The 20,560-nt window shown below is 48.7% G+C and overlaps 1 pseudogene; it reads right to left on the bottom strand.

Annotated features, from left to right (window-relative positions):
* Positions 1 to 20,560, bottom strand: part of LOC138657198 (vomeronasal type-2 receptor 26-like) — a 76,797-nt pseudogene that overhangs the window by 41,400 nt on the left and 14,837 nt on the right.

Genomic DNA, 20,560 nt, shown 5'->3' with positions numbered 1-20,560 from the left:
GAAGCCTGCACTGGTGGCAGCTTTTGGTCGGTTGTGCCAGCGTGGCTTGTGCTGGACACGTTGCCGACTACACAGCAGGGGAACAGCTGGCGGTGCTGAACCCCACTAACACATTGGCTGGTGTTTTTCTATGTGCAGCTAGCATGTCCGGGCAGAAACTGGCGTTGTTTGAGCCCAGGGTCAGCAGGAGGAGGAGAGGAGCAAAGTGTAGGCCGAAGCCTGCACTGGTGGCAGCTTTTGTTCTGTTGTGCCAGCGTGGCTTGTGCTGGACACGTTGCCGACTACACAGCAGGGGAACAGCTGGCGGTGCTGAACCCCACTAACACATTGGCTGGTGTTTTTCTCTGTGCAGCTAGCATTTCCGGGCAAAAACTAGCGGTGTTTGAGCCCAGGGTCAGCAGGAGGAGGAGAGGAGCAGAGTGTAGGCCGAAGCCTAGTTGAACCAATTTCAAAGGTTACCTTTAACCCCCCCCTCAGGTGTTGCAAGGTACAAGAGCCACACCTTGAACAGCATTAATGATGCACAAGTCAAAGGTTGCTCTATTTAATTTTGCTCCTTGCACACGCTGAATTAAACACGTACACTATTTAGCCCATTATACTGTCAAACAGTTGTGGAGGCGTGACTTGTCTTTTTAACGAGACGCAGCACAGGTGTCAAAATTTGCACCTAGGTACTGGGCGCAGATTCCTGAGCGTTGTTATTTGCTGTACAGGAGTCTGCGCTATTGTGATCCCTTGGCCATGCGCTGTGAGCGCTTCCTGTCTTCTGACCTCATTTCATGTCGGCCGTTGCGGTTAGCGATGGACATGAATCCCAGACCCACAGTGTGTTTTTAAAAAATCACACTGCGGTGCTGGGATTCGTGCCCTGGTGCACTAAATAGGTTTGCCGCTCACACATGTCCTTACACCTGCTTCAGACTGGGCGGCCTCATCTGATCCCTTATCGCCTGCCGCGGCCATGAGGACACCCAGTCTGAAGAAGGCGGAAGGAGATGAGTGAACACAGGCAAACATATGCACTGCACATGCCCATCAATCACACCCTCGCTGTCCAAAAAAATAAGACACCGAGGGCCGTTGTTTCGAGCAGGGGAGATGCACAGGCGCAGCCAGCTAACCAATGATGTCAAAAGACGGGCAGCGCTAACAAGGGTGGTGCTGCGTGTCATTACAAAGGAAAGTCACACCTCAGGGACATTGTAATGGTCTCTAATGAGACACATTTTGTACGTGTTGAGTTCCACGTGGGCAAGGAGAAAAAGTCAGCCACCTCGTACAAATGCAGCAGTACTGCTGTACAAGGTGGCTGATATACATAGAAACACCTGTGGGTGGGGGGCAGGCTCCCTTCAATTTCAGTTCATGTGCCTGCGTGGCGTTTGCAGGTCACGTTGCAAGCTACACAGCAGGGGAACAGCTGGCGTTGCTGAACCCCACTGACACATTGACTGGTGTTTTTCTCTGTGCAGATTGCATGTCCGGGCAAAAACTAGCGGTGTTAGAGCCCAGGGTCAGCAGGAGGAGGAGGAGAGGAGCAAAGTGTAGGCCGAAGCCTGCACTGGTGGCAGCTTTTGGTCGGTTGTGCCAGCGTGGCTTGTGCTGGACACGATGCCGGCTACACAGCGGGGGAACAGCAGGCGGTGCTGAACCCCACTAACACATTGGCTGGTGTTTTTCTCTGTGCAGCTAGCATGTCCGGGCAGAAACTGGCGTTGTTTGAGCCCAGGGTCAGCAGGAGGAGGAGAGGAGCAAAGTGTAGGCCGAAGCCTGCACTGGTGGCAGCTTTTGGTCGGTTGTGCCAGCGTGACTTGTGCTGGACACGATGCCGGCTACACAGCGGGGGAACAGCAGGCGGTGCTGAACCCCACTAACACATTGGCTGGTGTTTTTCTCTGTGCAGCTAGCATGTCCGGGCAGAAACTGGCGTTGTTTGAGCCCAGGGTCAGCAGGAGGAGGAGAGGAGCAAAGTGTAGGCCGAAGCCTGCACTGGTGGCAGCTTTTGGTCGGTTGTGCCAGCGTGGCTTGTGCTGGACACGTTGCCGACTACACAGCAGGGGAACAGCTGGCGGTGCTGAACCCCACTAACACATTGGCTGGTGTTTTTCTCTGTGCAGCTAGCATTTCCGGGCAAAAACTAGCGGTGTTTGAGCCCAGGGTCAGCAGGAGGAGGAGAGGAGCAGAGTGTAGGCCGAAGCCTAGTTGAACCAATTTCAAAGGTTACCTTTAACCCCCCCCTCAGGTGTTGCAAGGTACAAGAGCCACACCTTGTGCAGCATTAATGATGCACAAGTCAAAGGTTGCTCTATTTAATTTTGCTCCTTGCACACGCTGAATTAAACACGTACACTATTTAGCCCATTATACTGTCAAACAGTTGTGGAGGCGTGACTTGTCTTTTTAACGAGACGCAGCACAGGTGTCAAAATTTGCACCTAGGTACTGGGCGCAGATTCCTGAGCGTTGTTATTTGCTGTACAGGAGTCTGCGCTATTGTGATCCCTTGGCCATGCGCTGTGAGCGCTTCCTGTCTTCTGACCTCATTTCATGTCGGCCGTTGCGGTTAGCGATGGACATGAATCCCAGACCCACAGTGTGTTTTCACAAAAATCACACTGCGTGGCTGGGATTTGTGGCCTTGTGCAGTAAATAGGTTTGCCGCTTACACATGTCCTTACACCTGCTCCAGACTGGGCGGCCTCAGCTGATCCCTTATCGCCTACCACGGCCAGGAGGCCGCACAGTCTGAAGAAGGCGGAAGGAGATGAGTTAAGACAGGCGAACATATGCACTGCTCGTGCCCATAAACCACACCCTCGCTGACAAAATAAATATGACAACGAGGGGCGTTGTTTCTAGCAGGGCGGATGCACAGGCGCAGCCAGCTAACCATGATGACAAAAAACGGGAAACGCTACCAAGGGGGGTGCTGCGTATCATTACAAAGGAAAGTCACACCTCAGGGACAGTGGAATGGTCTCAATGAGACACATTTTGTACGTGTTGAGTTCCACGTGGGCAAGGAGAAAAAGTCAGCCACCTTGTACAAATGCAGCAGTACTGCTGTACTAGGTGGCTGTTATACATAGAAACACCTGGGGGGGTGGGGCCAGGTTCCCTTTTAATTTCAGTTCCTGTGCCTGCATGGCGTTTGCAGGTCACGTTGCCGGCTACACAGCAGGGGAACAGCTGGCGTTGCTGAACCCCACTAACACATTGGCTGGTGTTTTTCTCTGTGCAGCTAGCACTTCCGGGCAAAAACTAGCGGTGTTTGAGCCCAGGGTCAGCAGGAGGAGGAGAGGAGCAGAGTGTAGGCCGAAGCCTGCACTGGTGGCAGCTTTTGTTCTGTTGTGCCAGCGTGGCTTGTGCTGGACACGTTGCCGACTACACAGCAGGGGAACAGCTGGCGGTGCTGAACCCCACTGACACATCACCTAGTGTTTTTTTCTGTGTAGACAACACTTCCAGGTGGCAACTGACAGTGTTGAAACCCAGGGAATCAAAGAGGAGCAGAGTGTAGGCCGAAGCCTGCAGTGGAGCAAGTTGAAAGGGAACCTTTAACCCCCCCCCCCAGGCATTTGTTGCTGAAAGAGCCATCTTGTACAGCAGTAATACTGCACATGGAAAATGGTGGCTCCGAAAATTATGCTCCTTGCAAACGCTGAAGTACACACTCATATAATGTGTCCCCTCACACCGTCAAACCATCCCGGAAGTGGGACTTTCCTTTGTAATGTGACACAGCACAGCCGTCATTCCAACCCCCTTGGTGCCGGGCACCACCTCCTCAACGTTGTTTGGTTCTGTCACGGAGCCCGCACTGTAATGTTATCCCTTGGCCATGCACAGTTAGCGGTGCCCGTCTTCTGACATCATGTAGGTGTCAGGCTGGCAGTGCCTGTGCGTCCAAGCTGCCCGAGATCCAACCTTGCAGTGTCATCTAATGTAGTCCCACTGCGGGCCAGGGATCCATGGGCATGCGCAGTGCATATCATCGCCTCTCACTCACCTCCTTCCTGCTTCTTCAGACTGTGCGGCGTCACGGCCGTGGCATGCTATTAGGGATCAGCTGACGCCGCCTAGTCTGAAGAAGCGTGAAGAAGGGGAGTGAGAGGCTAGTATATGCACTGCGCATGGCCATGGATACCAGGCCCACTGTGGGATCACATTAGACGACACTGCGAGGTGTGATTTCGGGCAGCGTGGACGCACAGGCGCAGCCAGGACGACAACAAATGATGTCAGAGGACGGGCAGCGCAAACTGTGCATGGCCAAGGGATAACATAACAGCGCAGGGTCCATGACGGAATCAAACAACGCTAAGGAGGCAGCGCACGGTGCCAAGGGGGTAGCAATGACGGCTGTGCTGCGTCACATTACAAAGGAAAGTCCCACCTCCAGGACGGTTGGACGGTGTGAGGGGACACATTACATGAGTGTGTAGTTCAGCGTTTGCAAGGAGCATAATTTCAAGAGCGACCTTTCCCTTGTGCAGTATTAGTGCTGCACATGGTGGCTCTTTCAGTAACAAACGCCTAGGGGGGGGGGGGGACAGGTCCCCTTACATTTTAGTTGTGCCAGCGTGGCGGTCGCATGACACGTTGCCGGATACACAGCTGGGGATCAGCTGACGTTACTGAACCCCAATAACAGAGGAGCGACTGTTGACTGTGCACACAGCACTTCCAGGCACCAACTGGCGGTGTTAGAGCCCAGGGACAGCAGGAGGAGCAGATTGGAGGTATTGCCGCACACACAGCTGGGGATCAGCTGACGTTACTGAACCCCAATAACAGAGGAGCGACTGTTGACTGTGCACACAGCACTTCCAGGCACCAACTGGCGGTGTTAGAGCCCAGGGACAGCAGGAGGAGCAGAGGAACAGAGTGTAGGCCGAAGCCTGATTGGAGCAAGTTGAAAGGAAACCTTTAACCCCCCCCCCAAGACGTTTGTAGCTGAAAGAGCCATGTTGTGCAGCACTAAGGATGCAAAAGGAAAAGGTTGCTCTTTTAATTATGCTCCTTGCAAACACCGAAGTAAACACTAAAAATGTGTCCCTTTATACCGTTAAACCGTTCCGGAGGTGCGAATTTCCTTCGTAATGGGACACAGCACAGCTGTCATTCCTATCCCCTTGATGCCGTGCGCTGCCTCCTCAGCGTTGTTTTAAGCTGCCACGGAGCCTGCGCTGTTCTGTTAGCCCTTGGCCATGCCCAATTAGCGCTGCCTGTCTTCTGACATAATTTGGTGTCAGGCTGTCAGTGCCTGTGCGTCCACGCTGCTCCAGATCCCACCTCGCAGTCTCATCTAACGTAATCCCACTGCGGGCCTTGGAACCATGGGCATGCACAGTGCATAACCTCGACTCTCACTCCCCTCCTTCCCTCTTCTTCAGACTGTGCGGTGTCACGGCCGTGGCATGCTAGGGATCAGCTGACGGCGCACAGTCTAAAGAAGGCGGAGGGAAATGAGCGAGAGCCCGAGGGGAAGATATGCACTGCGCATGCCCATGGATCCCAGGCCCGCAGTGTGACTCAATCAGAAGACACTGCGAGGCGGGATCTCGGGCACCGCGGCCGCACAGGCGCAGCCAGCCTGACACCAAATTATGTCAGAAGACAGGCAGCGCAAATAGGGCATGCCCAAGGGATAACAGAACAGCGCAGGCTCCGTGACAGCTTAAAACAACGCTGAGGAGGCAGCGCATGGCACCAAGGGGGTAGGAATGACGGCTGTGCTGCGTCACATTACGAAGGAAAGTCCCAGCTCCGGGACGGTATAACGGTATCAGTGAACACATTTTATAAGTGTTAAGTTCTGCGTGTGCAAAGAGCTAAAAAAAAAGAGCTACCTTTTCCTTGTGCAGCATTACTGCTGCACAAGATGGCTCTTTCAGTAACAAACGACGGGGGGGGGGGGGGGGGGACAGGTTCCCTTACATTTAGGTTGTTGTGCCAGCGTGGCGGTCGCAGGACACATTGCCGGCTACACAGCTGGGGATCAGCTGACGTTACTGAAACCCAATAACACTGGGTCGTATGTTTTTACTGTGCAGCCTGCACTTCTGAGCCGCAACTGGCGGTGTTGGAGCCCAGGAATAGCAGTTCAGGTGGTAGAAAGATGAACACAGCAGGAGACCTGGATGACACCCAATTACTTAATCAGGCAGAGGAGTGGCAAATTCCTGCGAGATCCAGGCCTGGTTCATTTTCAGGAAAGTAAGCCGGTCAACGTTATCGGAGGATAGTCGCATGCGACGGTCTGTTAGTACACCACCTGCGGCACTAAAGACACGTTCCGATAAGACACTAGCCGCAGGGCAAGCCAGCACCTCCAATGCATACTGGCTTAGCTCTGGCCATGTATCCAGCTTAGAGACCCAAAACTTGAACGGGGAAGAGCCGTCTGGGAGTACAGTAAGAGGGCAAGCCATGTAGTCTGTCACCATCTGACGGAACCGTTGCCTCCTGCTGACTGGAGCCGCCGGTGATGGTGTAGACATTTGGGGCGGGCACACAAAAGTGTGCCAGAGTTGTGCCATACTGGGCTTGCCTTGGGCAGAGGCACTGCTTCTGCTCCCTCTTTGGGCAGAGCCTCCCCCACTGCCTCGACGCACTGAGCTGCTTTGTAAAGCACTAGCAGCACTCCTCTCAGTTGGACAGGAGAAGATGATGGAATTCACCAGTGTGTCGTGGTACTCCCGCAATTTACGCTCCCGGGTCAACGCAGGGATGAGGTTTTGGACGTTGTCCCGGTAGCGAGGATCGAGGAGGGTGAACACCCAATAATCAGGCATGTTGAGAATGTGGTCGATGCGGCGGTCGTTTCTCAGGCACTGCAGCATGAAATCCACCATGTGCTGCAGAGTGCCAACCGGCCCAGAAACGCTGTCCCCTGCTTGAGACATGATCTCTGCCCGCTCGTCATCACCCCACCCTCGCTGTACACACTGACCACTGGACAATTGTGTCGCTCCCTCCTCTGGACGGAGCTCTTCCTCCTCCATTGACTCCTCCTCATCCTCCTCACAAATTGGCCCCTGCGTACCCCTTTGTGAGGAACCACGTGGCGCTGACTCTCCAGAAGCTGATGGAAAAGGTGACTCCTCATCCTCCACCTCTTCCACCACATCATCCCTTAACCCTTGCAAAGTTTGCTGAAGCAGGCAGATAAGGGGGACAGTCATGCTGACTAGTGCATCATCTGCACTTGCCATCCGCGTGGAATAATCAAAAGGACGCAAAACCTGGCAGACGTCCTTCATAGTGGCCCACTCTGTGGTTGTGAAGTCTGATCGGCGCTGACTGCGACTTCTTTGCGCCTGATGCAGCTGGTACTCCATAACTGCTTGCTGCTGCTCACACAACCGCTCCAACATATGTAACGTGGAATTCCACCGGGTAGGTAGGTCACATATGATGCGGTGTTCCGGAAGGCGGAATCGGCGCTGCAGAGCAGCAATGCGGGATCTGGCCAAGCTGGAACGCCGCAAGTGAGCACACTCTAGGCGGACCTTGTGCAGCAGGGCATCAAGATCCGGATAGTCCCTCAGAAAACTCTGCACAACCAAATTGAGCACATGTGCCAGACATGGGATGTGAGTGAGGTTGCCAAGGGCCAAAGCTGCCACCAGATTTCGGCCATTGTCACACACTACCATGCCTGGCTGGAGATTCGCTGGCAGTAACCACACATCGCTCTCCTGCTTTATAGCATTCCAGAGCTCCTGCGCTGTGTGGCTTCGATGCCCCAATGAAACTAGTTTCAAGACGGCCTGCTGACGTTTGGCCACGGCTGTGCTCATGTCGGTCATAGGTAAACGTTCACGGGTCCATGTGGGGGTGGACTGTGACGGATCCTGCAGAGAGGAATCAGAGGAACTGGTGTAAGAGGAGGAGTCGATGCGTACAGACTGGATTCCTGCAATCCTTGGAGTGGGCAGGACACGTCCTGCGCCACTCGCACGATCTGTACCTGGCTCAACAACATTAACCCAATGGGCAGTGAGGGAAACATATCGCCCCTGTCCATGCTGACTGGTCCACGCATCGGTGGTGAGGTGGACCTTGCTACTGACGGCGTTCAGTAGCGCATGTTTTATGTTTGCCTCAACATGCCTGTGCAGGGCAGGGACAGCCTGCCTGCTGAAGTAAAAGCGGCTGGGCACCTTGTACTGTGGGACTGCCAATGCCATCAAGTCACGGAAGCTGTCAGTCTCCACCAGCCTGAACGAGAGCATTTCCAGGGACAACAGTTTGGCAATGCCTGCATTCAGAGCCTGTGCTCGGGGGTGGTTGGCCGAGAATGCCCGCCTTTTCTCCCATGCCTGTACTACCGATGGCTGTAGAGTAGACTGGGAGTGTGAGGATGATTGGGAAGGTGGTGCTGTGGGTGGAATTACACAAGGTCTCTGGGAGGAAGCCAAACCAGCTGTGCGTGAGCTGGAGGAAGAGGCAACACGAGCTGAAGAGGTGGTAGCTGCCGCTGTTGGTTGGCCTACATCTTCAGTGTGTTTCTGTAACTCCACCGCGTGCCTGGTCCGCACATGTTTCCACATATTTGTGGTATTGAGGTTGCTGACATTTTTCCCTCTTTTTACTTTATGATGACACAGCTTGCATTTGACAAAACAAATGTCATCTGCAACTGTGTCAAAAAAGGACCAGGCACTGCAAGTCTTGGGAGCGCCCTTTTTGGCTTTGGAAAGAGACAGGCTCCTAACGGGTGCCAAAGTGGAGGCTACAGGCTCCGCAGTCTTCCCCCTCCCTCTCCCTCTTTGGCCCGTAAGAGGAAGCTCTTCCTCTGAGCTGCTCCCACCACCTTCCTGTTCCTCACGCCACGATGGGTCAAGGACCTCATCATCTCCACTACCCTCTGCCACCAACTGCTCCTCCTGGGTAGTCTCAGCAGCACAGTACGCACGAGAAAGCGGCACCTGAGTTTCATCATCAGATGCGTACTGCGCTGTGGTCACCGGAGGCACTGGCCCACCTGCCTCTTCAAAGTCAGAGAGAAAAAGGTGTTGGGCATCACTGCACACTGCCTCTTCTTCCATTTCTCCAATGCTGCTTGGCTGGCCCCCTGTTTCCAAGCCAAGAGATTCAGAGAACAGAAGTAGAGACGGCTCCTGTCCTGGGCTCTCTGACTGCCTGGCCAATTTGGCAGGTGGTGAAGAGACAGATGGCTGCTCTCCAGTGCTCTGTGCCTGAGAGGATGTGGCACTAACTGAAGTCGATGCCGAGGCGTTAGCTGCCATCCACCCGACAACGGCTTCAATTTGGTCTTCACGCAGCAGCGGTGCACGGCGCTCTCCGACAAAGCTGCGCATGAAGGACTGTTCCCTGCTGAAACTGAGTGACGACGAGTCACCGGCGCCCGCAGCAGGCACAGAATCACCACGTCCTCTCCCTGCTCCTCTCCCTGCTCCGCGCCCACGCCCACGTGCCTTACTCCCTGCCCTCTTCATCTTGGTTGACAGATAAAGATAAGCAGAAAAGTACTAAGGCCTTAGTGTGCTTATTCCTGTAATGCTCCTCCTAACAGGTGTAAGAAACACTAATGTTGTAAATTGTGGACTAAACTTTATTATTTTGCAAATGTGGCCTACACAAGTGTAAGTTGTGTTTGGTGAACTTAACCTTTTTTTTGGTGCAGATCGGGCTACAGAGCTAGTTTAAATCACACGGAGACCGTGCAGACAGCCGTAAACGGCGCTGCAAGGCCAAGAAACCCTCCTCTCGGTTATCCTATATAGTGTTTTTCCACTATTTAGCTGGATACGAGTGGAAAGACACTAATAGGAATTTTTTTTTTCAAATTTTAAACTGGCTGCACTATTTGAAAAAAAGGAAATTGTTTTTCAAGGTATGAGGCAGTAACGCACCCTGAGCTGAATCCAACCGGCTATGGCTGCACACAGACTACAGGGCGAGCTGCGCTCACACAGAGACCGTGCAGACAGCCGTAAACGGCGCTGCAAGGCCAAAAAACCCTCCTCTAGGTTATCCTATATAGTGTTTTTCCACTATTTAGCTGGATACGAGTGGAAAGACACTAATAGGAATTTTTTTTTTCAAATTTTAAACAGGCTGCACTATTTGAAAAAAAGGAAAATTTTTCTCAAGGTATGAGCCAGTAACGAACCCTGAGCTGAATCCAACCGGCTATGGCTGCACACAGACTACAGGGCGAGCTGGGCTCACACGGAGACCGTGCAGACAGCCGTAAACGGCGCTGCAAGGCCAAAAAACCCTCCTCTCGGTTATCCTATATAGTGTTTTTCCACTATTTAGCTGGATACGAGTGGAAAGACACTAATAGGAATTTTTTTTTTCAGATTTTAAACAGGCTGCACTATTTGAAAAAAAGGGAAATTTTTCTCAAGGTATGAGCCAGTAACGAACCCTGAGCTGAATCCAACCGGCTATGGCTGCACACAGACTACAGGGCGAGCTGGGCTCACACGGAGACCGTGCAGACAGCCGTAAACGGCGCTGCAAGGCCAAAAAACCCTCCTCTAGGTTATCCTATATAGTGTTTTTCCACTATTTAGCTGGATACGAGTGGAAAGACACTAATAGGAATTTTTTTTTTCAAATTTTAAACAGGCTGCACTATTTGAAAAAAAGGGAAATTTTTCTCAAGGTATGAGCCAGTAACGAACCCTGAGCTGAATCCAACCGGCTATGGCTGCACACAGACTACAGGGCGAGCTGGGCTCACACGGAGACCGTGCAGACAGCCGTAAACGGCGCTGCAAGGCCCAAAAACCCCCCTCTAGGTTATCCTATGTAGTGTTTTTCCACAATAGAGCTGGAGACTGGTGGAAAAACACTAATAGGAAATTTGAGAAAAAATGTGCAGCAGGCTGCACTAAGAGCAAAAAAGAACAACTGTGTGAGGCAGTGTGAACCCCCCCTGAGCTGAATACAACCGGGTATATGGCTGCACACAGACTACCGAGTGAGCTGCACACACACACACACACAGAGACCTTGCAGAACGCTGTTAAAACAGCGCTGCAAGGCAAGAGCAAGGTGAACAGTGAAGAACACACAGCGTTTTGCTAAATTAGCCTTTGGAAAGGAAAATAAAGCAATTAGCTAGCTCGACTGGCCCTCAGTTAGAACACAGCGTCCTGTCCCTAACTGAAATCACAGCAGAGTGAGCGCAAAATGGCGGCAGCGCTTTTTTATAGTGCAGAGTGACATCATTTCAGCAGCCAATCCCAGCCTTGCCAGTACTTACATGCCCACCATGCTAAACAGGATGTGCCCACACTTTCATTCATTCCTCATTGGCTGCTGCGTTCAATTTGAATTCTGGGAACTTCCGATTCCGGTATCCGATACGCGGGAAGTATCGGAATTCAGTATCGGAATTCCGATACCGCAAATATCGGCCGATACCCGATACTTGCGGTATCGGAATGCTCAACACTAGTTATCAGTGTAATTGAAAGATTGGTAAAAGATTCACCTGCTTCAAGTTGAGTGATTGATATATATACCAAATTGAGGATCAACAGAGGAAGTGAGTTCTGATTGTTTCTGTTATTGTTACGTTGAAAAAATAAAGCTGTCTACTACTATGAGAAAGTGGATGTTTTGTGGTGCAAGAAGGAATTGAAGAAGTGGACTGAGGTTAATGTGCCAGAGAGACAAACAATTAAAAATAATGATCTGGGACAGGGGGGCTCCCTGTTAGATGATATGGTCCCTCCCCAGGAAATCAAGCCTCTCCTCGCGACTGTAAGCTCCGTGCCCCTTAACCCCAAGGCACCAATATATCCTGGACTGCCGAGAATTTCTATGGGCGTCTTATGGTAGTATTTAAAGATCTGGGAACCCCCCTCCCCAGCCCCGCCATGTCAATTCTCAGATCAAGAGCTTGTTTTAATTGGAGTAGATGACAGACCCAATAAACATACTCTTACAAAACCCATCCCTGTGGGACCCTTCCCTGAGGTCACGGCCCAGTTCGTAATCTCTCCCACATGTCCAGTAAATTTACTGGGGGCAGATTTATTATCACAGTTCCGCTCCAGAATACAATTCCAAGATGATGGTCAGATGGTTCTTACGTTATATAACCCCTATGCAGATGAACACAATGAGGAGATCAGTATCCTACACGCCCTTCCAACAGTTATGATGGCCCTGATAGGCCCAGACCCTCCCCAATAATGCATGAGGACCAGCGTCTCACCCCATATCTCTCAGAGATACCACCCAAACTTTTGTCAAAAAGGCCAGATTATATAGGGAAAATGCCTGTAGAACCAGTAAAAGTGTTTCACAAACCTGTTGCCCCTGTTCCCAAAGTCCATCAGTACCCTTGAAACATGATCAGGAGCGGGACCCAAAAAGGGCAAATACAAACGTTACTCGATAATGGTGCCCTGGTAACCTGTGTTTCCCCATGTAACACGCCCTTGCTTCCCGTTAAGAAAAAGACCTCACCCGGCCAACCCCCTGTGTACCGGCTGGTACAAGATATACGGGCAGTTAATGCAGCTACTTTTCTAGAAATTTTGGTGGTGCCTAATCCAGATCCTCTTTTGTCCCAGATACCTCAAGACGCTGCTTGGTTCACAGTCTTCGACCTTGCCAATGCCTTCTTCAGCATTCCATTACACCCAGATTGACAGTTTCTGTTTGCATTCACTTATCAAGGATGACAATTGATGTGGACAGTTATGCCACAAAGGGTCCAAAACAGTCCCAATAAGTTTGAAAAAAATATGGGCGAGTGTCTTTTACCCTGGCACATAGATCACCCCTATGTCACACTGCTTCAGTATGTGGTTAATCTTTTGTTGTGTGCACGGACGGAGCAGGAAGCCATTGCTGCCACTGTTGGCGTCCTCAAGTATCTGGCAGATCTGAACTGTCGGGTTTTGGCCTCGAAACTTCAGTTCTGCCTTGGTCAAGTGATATTTTTCGGTCACTGTCTCCTTCAGAGTGTCAGACACTTCACAGAAGAAAGAAAGAATCATAGCCGTCAGCTCCCTTCCTTTTCTGAAAGATGAGACTGAACTCCAGCGTTTTCTTGGACTATGTACTTATTGTCGTCAGTGGATACCGGATGCATCCCGCATAACGCAACCTCTCTACAATGCCCTGAAAGACGGTATAATGAACTATAAGGAAAGACCACCGATATGGAAAGCCTTTATCGCGCCTTCTCTGAATTAAAGCGGCTTATTGCTTCCACTCCTGCCTTGGGCATCCCGGACTATATTCGACCGTTCCATTTATATGTGTCTGAGAATGAAGGACATGCAGCAGGGGTACTCACACAGTCGCATGGCAATAGACAACGACCAGTGAGCTATTATTCGGCCCGCCTCGACCCCGTGGTGCGAGCATCACCAAGTTGCATGAGGGCAGTTCACGCCACTCACTCGTTGCTTGACAAGACTGCAGACATAATTCTTGAACATGAGATGCATATTTTTGCCCCGCATAATATTGCGGTAATACTAACACTCCAACAGCCAAGACATTTGACTGTACAACCTACAACGACACTTGCGGCTGAAGTGTTCACTCCTTTTGGCTGACTACGTCAAGTTGCATCGCTGTACTACAATCAAGCCCGCTACTTTACTGCCGGTCCCCAAGAAAGATGGCAGTGATGAGGATTACCTCCAACATAACTGTTCCCAACTCCTGACTGAAGAGACATCTACTCCATCAAATGTCAGCGAAAATCCACATCCAAATCCTGATCTGGTGTTATACATGGATGGTTCAAGATATGCTGATGAGTTTGGTAGATTCCATACGGGATATGCTGTTACTAAGGAAGACACTGTAGAGCACGGAGCTGCACTCCCTCCCGACTATCCTTTCCAAAGGCTTCAGGTGGACCACATCACGTTTCCTAAGTCTGGAAGGTATGAATATTCAACCTATACACACAAGGCCTATATCCACAAAAATTCTAAATAATTATGTGGAAGAGAAGGAATGGATTCTGTGCCAAATAAGTATGAAACTCATATCGAGAGCAAGCACCATTAAGAATCAATAGATAAAAGGGTATCAAAGCTTTATTGTAAACAATTATATAAAATACAAGGATGTGGCAGAGGTAAGCCAAAAATAAGTGGGATCCCAATAAGCACCAGGCACCAACAGGTGTATAAAAATTAGAGATTGAGTAAAACTGCTCAGTAGTTTGCATATACCCAATAGTAATAATAATATAAAATCTAGAGTAGGAAAGTATATACCAGATCAGATAAACTCCAGAGGGGCTGTGTACCACATCTAGAGACAATCAAACAAAAGGTGACTAGATCTGATCATACGATCATGGTAATTACCCGAGAGTGCCTGGAGCCCAGCGATGCCCACCGTCCCCTTAACCTCTCAACGGTTTACCGGCTGGAAATGGAGGACAACAACAAGTAATTCTCCGCAGGTTTTCCACAAGAATCTTCTTCTTACCTTTCCATGTCGCCATGTTATCCAGCGTGGAAATATAACGAGCTGTTCATCTCCCACCAGTGATGGATTGAAGCCGCCGACATAAACCCGCAGGGGGAGGTATTTTTTCGGATGATCTTTTATGACGTCACTTTTTACCCAGTTCACAATCTCCAGATTTTCTGGCATTTCTCCTTTCTCGTTAAAGTTGTAGACTTCATTATAATGATCATAGAATTTGATTTGATTTACAAAGGTTTTCAGCTGAAAAATAATAATAAAACATTTGACTACGAATTAACAATGTCAGAAGTCTGTAACTATTATTCTTCCAACAGAAATTAACTGAAAAACTGAAATAAGCCAAATGGCAATAGCTTGTAAGGCAGCACAAGACCCTCAGCTTTGTAGAACGGAGCCGTAGTCGCTGCATGAGAGAACCTCTGCAATATCTAATGGAGGCGGCTAGCCGTGCATCATTTTCGGGCATATACGCCTACTGGAGGTGGACACTCAATGTAGACTGCTTTGTCTGAGAAGACACCTCTAATGAGGCTCCATTCTGCTGGATGAGGTGAGCGGTGCTGACCACGTAGCATCTGAAGACGACTGGCAGGATGTGTGCACAGTTGGCAGGCGTCATGTACCCATACTTCATAAATTATGGACCCGTTTATTTTATTTACAGGAAACCTCCTCTGCCATCAATAATAACTCTAGTCCAATAAGGACGACATTGCACAAAAAATTTATTTCCATTGATTTATGGATGTGATGGACAGTCACTCGCATTGTATGCGAAGTACATGAGTCCAAACTGACCGGGAAGATGAGCGAGGCTCAAGCTTTACTCCTTTTTCTCTTTTTGGTAACCACATTAACTTTTCTATGACCAGTGATGGAAATAGCAGGTCATGGGCGGGTGTCAGTTTCTGCTCCGTGACGTGCTATGTCCATCATGACTTTGTAAACACACAGTCACAATTCAGTGCAGACAGATGAGAGGCTCGGGAAGAGGTGCGGGAACCATGCCGTTGATCCCCGCACTGAGATCTCTGTGATCCGGCAGTCAATCTGGCAGAATGATCACAGCATGATCGCACAGGAGATGCTGAAATATCAGAACTTGCCGGATCAGTGAAGCACCTCAGCGCTGCCAGTGGCCGAGTATCCGTTAGTAACTAGGAGCCTTGTCAGCGCCGCCCCTGGTTACTAACGCCCTAAATGCTGCGATTGAGGAACATTCCGGAGGCAGGCAGAGGGACGGAAGTTCCCTCTACCTTCAGAGCAGCACCCCTGCAACATCATTGCGGGGCCCATCGTTGCCATGGTGATCCGGGGTCGCCATAACGACCCCTGGGTCACCAAGCTACGGAACACTTCTGAGAACATGCTCAAAGCATGGTCTCAGAACCTTTCAGTATAAGGCTAGTGCATTGCAATGTATTATACCATGAATCTGCAAAAACCCTAGTCCATGCCCTCATCATCTCTCGCCTTGACTACTGCAACCTCCTGCTCTGTGGCCTCCCCTCTAACACTCTTGCACCCCTCCAATCTATTCTAAACTCTGCTGCCCGACTAATCCACCTGTCCCCCCACTATTCCCCGGCCTCTCCCCTCTGTCAATCCCTTCACTGGCTCCCCATTGCCCAGAGACTCCACTACAAAACCCTAACCATGACGTACAAAGCCATCCACAACCTGTCTCCTCCATACATCTGTGACCTCGTCTCCTGGTACTTTCCTGCCCGCAACCTCCGATCCTCACAAGATCTCCTTCTCTACTCCCCTCTTATCTCCTCTTCCCACAATCGTATACAAGATTTCTCTCGCGTATCACCCCTACTCTGGAACCCTCTACCACAACACATCAGACTCTCGCCTACCATCGAAACCTTCAAAAAGAACCTGAAGACCCACCTCTTCAGACAAGCCTACCACCTGCAGTAACCACCGATCGACCAAACCGCTGCATGACCAGCTCTATCCTCACCTACTGTATCCTCACCCATCCCTTGTAGACTGTGAGCCCTCGCGGGCAGGGTCCTCTCTCCTCCTGTATCCTCACCCATCCCTTGTAGATTGTGAGCCCTCGCGGGCAGGGTCCTCACTCCTCCTGTATCCTCACCCATCCCTTGTAGATTGTGAGCCCCCGCGGGCAGGGTCCTCACTCCTCCTGTATCCTCACCCATCCCTTGTAGATTGTGAGCCCTCGCGGGCAGGGTCCTCTCTCCTCCTGTATCCTCACCCATCCCTTGTAGATTGTGAGCCCTCGCGGGCAGGGTCCTCATTCCTCCTGTACCAGTTTTGACTTGTATTGTTTAAGATTATTGTACTTGTTTTTATTATGTATACCCCTCCTCACATGTAAAGCGCCATGGAATAAATGGCGCTATAACAATAAATAATAATAATAATAATAATACCTGCAATCAAAGTAAAAAAGTGAAAGTACCATAAAAAAAAGTTCAATATGTAAAAAAAAAATCTAAATAATAATAATAATATTACACTAATAAATACGCATTTTTGTGTAGAAAAAATAAAATAAACAGTACACATATCTGGTATCGCAACGTCCGGAACAACTTGATCTATAAAAGTGTCATACCAGTTAACCACTTCAGTGAACGCCGTAAAAAATCTAAAAAAAAGTATCAAACTATACTTTATCATCATACCGCTGGAAAAAAAGTGGAATTAAGTGTAATTAAGAAAAAGATGAATATAAATGAAAATGGTACCGCAGAAAACATCATCATGTTCCACAAAAAACAAGCCGCCATACAACTCCATCAGCGGAAAAATGTAAAATTTTTAGGTCTCAGAATAAAGCGATGCATAAATAATTATTTTTTCTCTAAAAGTTTTTATTGTGTAAAAGTGCCAAAACATTAAAAAATTATATAAATCTGGTATCGTTGTAATCTTACTGACTCGAACAATAAAGCTGCCTTATCAATATTACCACACCATGAATGGAATAAAAAAAACAATCAAAAAATAATTCCTGAATTGCTGGTTTTAGTTCATTCTGTCTCCACAAAAATCGGAAATGAAAGCCATCAAAAAACATAATCTGGCAGAAAATAGTACCAATAAGAACGACAACTTATCACTCAAAAAACAAGTCCTCACATGACTTTGTCAGCTGTTATCTGGAACAATTACAGCTCTTTTTAGTGTGTGACATCAGACAAACATCAAAACCTTATATAAATCTGGTATCGCTGTAATAGCACCGACCCAACGAATAAAGTCAGCTAATCACTTATACTGGACGGGGAACATTATAAAATATAAATAAAACCAATTCTTCACCTGCTGTTGAATGGTTCATTCTGCCTCTCAAAAATCGCAGTAAGGCTTGGCGCACATTTATCCTGCACTCCACACTGAGCGCTTCCACTAGGGTTTCTGTGTAAATCTCTAAAATACGTGACTCAAATGGAACCCCCGGCGGAAAATTCCCTATAATGAGGCAGATGGAGGCACTGTGGACGCCGTCTGACCTGTGATCCAGCGAAGTCTGTCTCTTTAGGATTGCGTGAAAGCACTGTTGGCCATATTTGGTGCACTTTTAAAAAGGACAACGCTGAACATAGGCCAGACGCAGTCCAGAGTAACTCTGCTGCCTCATTATAGTGAACAGATCCCTCGGAGGTTTCCTCTGTCACGTCACTCAGAGATTTAGATGAAAACCCCAAAGTAAGTGCTCAGCGTAGAGCGCCGGATAACTGTGATCCCAAATGTTATGCAAAATGTTCCCAATAAAAGCTTCAACTCAATCCACAAAAAAAGCAAGTCCCCACTCAGGTCCTATATATTTGACGCAATCACTTACTTTATGTTTGAATTTCCATCCTTTTTCTCCCTTTTTCTGTAAGACAGTATATAAATCATGTAGAGCGTGTGCCATACTCATGACTGAGACGTAGACTTTGTAAGTTGCTGAATCTCCAGAATAATTTAGAAGGCTTGTGTATTTCTGCCTCCCACTACAGTTACGAAGAGGAACATGCGTAATTGCTGAAAAGAGCTCATTTTTTACATTATTAGTTGAGAAGCAAGAATACGAATACATCCAGATGTCCTCCAGCAACTTATCCTCTGGTCGGGAGGACGGGTGGAAAGTATATAAATGTTCTTGTAATCCAGGGACGTAACGTAATGGAGGAGCGAACACCAAACTGCGATCCAGTCTATCATCCACATTATAATGCATGAGATCTACGGCAATTGACCACGATGCTGGAAGGATAATGTTTTTTTGCCTCATAAAAGACGATACATGACCAAATGACCGCAAATAATTTATTGACAATGTCCCACAAATGATAATAATCTCTGATGATGAAGTTTCCAGTTTTTTGTCAAATGGTTTAAACGATTTTAAACAAATTTTCACTTCATATTCAGTGCAAATTCCACGTTTTCTGAGAATTTGGATCAGATGTTCTGCTTCACGTTCTCCTGCGTCATCGTCTGACGTAAATATCCCAACCCAGTTCCATCCAAAACTTTTACATAACTTTGCAATTGCTACATGTTGCGTCTCATAGTCTTGGACCGTTCGAAAAAAGTTTGGATACAGAATTCTGTTGCTGAGAAGCGGATCTCTGGCTCCATAACTAATCTAGAAGCAGAAAGTTAAGACCTGATGATGCCCTTGTTCAATTCCTTTGTAGATATGAGTGTTTCAGAGATAAATGTAATAAATGTTAAATTCTATTTTTTTTTCCAGAAATTTAACAAACTGTGGTGGACTTGGCTGGTGGAACATGGAGGAACATGCTTCATCTTTCTGATATAGCTATACCAGATGGAATTTGATTAAAAGAATATTTGTGTTATTGTACAGAAGAGATGTCTAGGGAAGACATGGTTAAACACAGCACAGGTGTATAAAAAGCACATGAAAAAAAGGCACTCCATTCTTCCAAAGGTCCTGAAAATAAAGGGTTGCTTCCGTCTGCTGGAGAAACTAAGGTCCAGTCTTTGGAGGTAAAAAGCTCTTTATCTGAGAGCCATCAGTCTAGTAAACAGTCAACCTGAAGAGCAGGTCACAGTGAGAACAGGCAGCAATGGCTTCAAAATAGGTCACAAAATAATCAACGCTTATGTAAATTTATGGAATCTGAAGTTTGAACCAATGGGACCACCACTTGTGATTGGCAGGGAAAATAATTGTGCTTTTAGCGCAGATTGTTGATGTCTATTTTTTGCCTTCCCCTGAGTCAATAGGGAGGACAAATGTCTAAAAATGCTTACCTACGCCCCATCCCTTCATCCATACCCTCTCTTAACCCTTGGTTGAACTTTATATCTGTGTGTCTTGAAAGGGTTAAAAGGAACCTGTCACATGAAAAAACGCTATTAGCCTGAAGATATGGGGTCTGCAGGTTAGTAGCATTCTGAACCTGCTCGGTGCCGGTACTTACGGGGGGAAATGAACTTTATTCCTCACTGCAGCTTTCTGGTTTAGTCACGGCGGTGTCACCGGTTCGGGTTCAATCACTGATCTCTATACACAGAGCAATGATTGAACCTGTGCCGGTGCCACCCACATGACGGTAGACCGGAAGCCGCCTAGAGGAATAAAGCCCATTTCCTCGCGGCAGCGGGGCTCTCAGTGTGAGCACTGGGCATGTTCAGAATGCTACTAACCAGCAGATTAACGCCATAACTGCAGGTTAATCGCGTTTTTTCACTAGACATGTTCCCTTTAACTGTGCATGCAACCTGGAGGCTCTTAATACGGCTTTCACACAGACTTTACACAAGCCATTTCGCTCAGAAGGTCGCAGAGTAAACTGTCTCCCATTAACCAGTATACAGAGATCTGAAGTTATGACTGGGTCTGCTGGCTTGTGTCTATGGAGTTTATGGAGCAGCTTATCCACCAGTGAAGTGAGCTGGCAGAAGAGAATCAACTAACCGGGACAAAATAAGTGTTATGATGGTGTAGTAGCTCACTCTAGTAAAGGTAGCAAACTAAAAACTCCAACTGACCCTGCCGGTTCCTGTATAGTCTATAGATCCTGACCCCGCAGTCCCTAGGGATCCCTGCATGAGCTGAGAAAGTCCTAACAACAGACTACACAATGGCAACTCGTCC

Source organism: Ranitomeya imitator, chromosome 1 (assembly GCF_032444005.1).
Source record: "Ranitomeya imitator isolate aRanImi1 chromosome 1, aRanImi1.pri, whole genome shotgun sequence".
NCBI lineage: Eukaryota > Metazoa > Chordata > Amphibia > Anura > Dendrobatidae > Ranitomeya > Ranitomeya imitator.
Note: the sequence above shows the minus strand (reverse complement) of the source record. Positions and strands in the feature narration are given on the sequence as shown.